This window comes from Cupressus sempervirens, chromosome 5, assembly GCF_028749045.1.
Source record: "Cupressus sempervirens isolate cs-2001-9-10 chromosome 5, ASM2874904v1, whole genome shotgun sequence".
Lineage (NCBI taxonomy): Eukaryota > Viridiplantae > Streptophyta > Pinopsida > Cupressales > Cupressaceae > Cupressus > Cupressus sempervirens.
In genome coordinates, this window is record NC_143122.1 from 128,619,575 (window position 1) to 128,622,864 (window position 3,290).

The following is a 3,290-nucleotide window of genomic DNA, read 5'->3' on the forward strand; positions in this document are numbered from 1 at the left end:
CTTCTAGTGATTTACCCTATTAGGAGCAATTAGGACTGCTAGGTCCACCTTGTTAGAGGTTTTACAAACACATAATGAAGTATGCACTCTATTAAGATATTTAAGAAAGACTGTTAAGTCTGCCTTGTGAAAGGATTTTGACTAGTTCACCTATTAGGATGAAATAGTAGATCTTTGACTTACAACTGGATTGTTGATAGAGATTCCTTGATTGAACCAATCACCTTTCTATGATGGATATGTCTCTGCTGCTCCTTTTTGAAATGGCCCTCACAATTCACTCTTTATCTATTTCTTAGCTTCAACTATTCACATTCGCATTGTTTTACACGCTCATTATCTTTCTTATGGATGTGATACAATACAATACATTTATATACCAATCCAAATTACATAATTACAAAGTCAACCATCATAAAAGTTGGCCCAAATGAAGACACTTAGCTTCTTAAGATTGACTTGGTGAAGTTTTGATACTCGATGCCCACTATCATTACTTGACATCATCATGCACTCAATAGACATAGAAGCTCAATCCATACTAATCACTTCAAAGTAGTATTTAACTCAATCTACACTGGTGACTCAGTCAATACTGTGTAACTTGGCATACACTAAATCACTTAGTAGATACTCCGTAACTTGGCATATAGTGAGTCACTCAATAAACACATAATCTCAGTTTACACTAACTTCACATTACATGAACTACAAACTTGGTAGAAACTGCAATGCTCGATAACCACTGAAATGTTGGGGTTGAACTGCTAGACTAAATCTATGTGGTTTGAACTGTTGGGCTTCACACTAACTAAATACACTTAGTAACCACTAAAATGCTTGGTAGCAACTGGAATTAGTCTAGAAATCTCGATAGCAACTGTAAAGCTCAGTGGCTACTAAATTACATGGAAAACATTAAAGACTGTTCAATGAGCTTGGTAGCCATACAAAATCTAAATAAGTGTGTGTCACTAATAAAAAACTTGACTTATATATCAATAATCTCCCCCTTTGGCATTAGTAACAAAAACACATATCAACCAAAATCTTATATACATCACCATGTGATACTAGCTTGGTAGAATATAGTATTTTGAGATTTTTCAAAATTTATCTTTGTAAGGTATACTATACATCATCTATTATATACATTCTCATCATAGCATGTTTCTCCCCCATAATATGTGTCTCTCCATATATAGTATACCATGTGTCATTATTATGATCTCCCCCTTTTTGACAATAATGCCAAAGATTTATCCAAAACGTATCTACATGGAGACACCAAAATGAGATAACAAATCAAAATGTACCTTAAGAATAAGTGCCAAGGCTTTATCCCAATTTTCTTGCAAAATATTGCATGAATGTAGAGAAATTTGTACTTCTGCAAAGAGTTCTATCATGTGATCTACAATAGAGAAGTTGTTGTCATGGATCAAGGTTTTTGAGTAGACAATATATTTTTGCATTGTATCCATAATAGGAAGTATCATATTCTGAATATCAATTAGTGATGACCGGATCCTTACTTCTTCTCTTAAAAACTTTGCCTACATGTTTGACAAAATCTAATCTTCATGTAATGTGTAGAGCTTGAGCTATGGTCAAGTTGCAACCATTGAGCACTGGCTTTCAAATCCTCATCGATTTTTTATAGTTTAACCTTTATTTCCTTTTTGAACTTAGAAACATCACACAACTTCCCAAAAAGTGATGTCACATTCATGTAGGAGGTCTCAAGATTGATCAAAATTGATGAAAGCTCAAATTGATGAATAGCAATTTGTTGAGCATTGTGCTCCAACACTTTACTATCAATTTATTTTTAGCTTTCTCAATTGGCTTTTCTTGTCCACTAGTGTCCTCATTGAACTTTTGGACTACTTCTACTAATTGAAACAAAATAGGCTGAGAAGTATCAACCTCAATTCCTATAGCCTTAGACAAAATATTTTTAGCATCATCTATAATCTTATACTCTCTATCTCTTTCTTCTCTTAATTTTTTTTGCTTTGCATTTTTCTGAAGAATTTCACCAAACTCATGCATTTTATCTACACAAAGATTATGAATATCCCATTTGGAGATTTCTATTTCCTCATCTAAGTCTATGTCATCATCTATGTCCTTTCCTTTACTCAAAAATTTTGTACTCGGTTGAGCCTTAGGTTCAATTGTCCTTGTACTTAATGCTTTTGTGTCCAAAATGGAAACAATAGTTGATATACTAGGTCTTGCAATGAAAATTGATATAGTACTAACTGATGGAATACTAATAGGAATGCTTGTTAAATCCAAAACTAAACTACTCAATATTGAAGAACTCAAAATTGTAGAAGACATTGTATTCATGACTGATGGCATCAACTCGGTAGCTAAAGAAGAGAGAGGTTAAAACTCGGTAGATGAAGTGGAAGTCACTTCTGTTAATGATACATTGAGCTAAGTGGGGGTGAATAGTTATTGGACATTTGAAGTGTCTATGGTTTTCACAATCAAACTTGTTGAAGCTGTCTCCAAGCTTGATATAGCTACTGGTTTGCCTAGAGAGTGAGGAATTGAGGCAATGACTATTTCAGCTATCTTAATTGGGTTAGTCTCCTCATCATATTTCTTTGCTTCCTTAGTAGCTTCCTCCTCTTTATCTTCTTCATCGTCAAAATGTGTAGGCTTAGTATAAGTTTCTTCTTTATCATTATCACTATCATCATCTTTTATTTTCACTAGTTGCTCACTTGGCTTGTGAAGATAATAGACATTTCTCCAAGTGGCTATGGCATTCTTCACAACATATTCAATGTCTTTCATCAAGGATTGAATTTGAGAATCATTTTGCTTTCATTATCCTTCAATGACTTGTTCACCTCAACATCTATCATGCTTGGTACCAACTATCTCAATGTTTGTGCATATATATCCTTGATAGTTTGCTTGGTATTTTCCCATCTTATCTTGATTTTATCTAATAAGACACTAGGAATCTATGATGCTAGCTAATTAGGTGAGTACTTCGATTGGCCCATTTTATCCATGACCAGGTCTTCAATATGTTTCTACTCAGCCTCTATTCTGGTCTCATATTTGAGAGCTTTGAAGTTGGTTACACCAACTCCTTCTCTCAATTCCTTTAATCTATCCACGAATCTAGGTGGAAGTCAGCTAAATATGATATCATGACCTTCTTTATCTGCCTTCTTCCTTGTCCTTCTAGTGAAAACTATAGTCGATGGTTTCTTCTTCCTTTTTAGATTCCTCTTCATCATCTACTTCTTCTGCATCTTCTC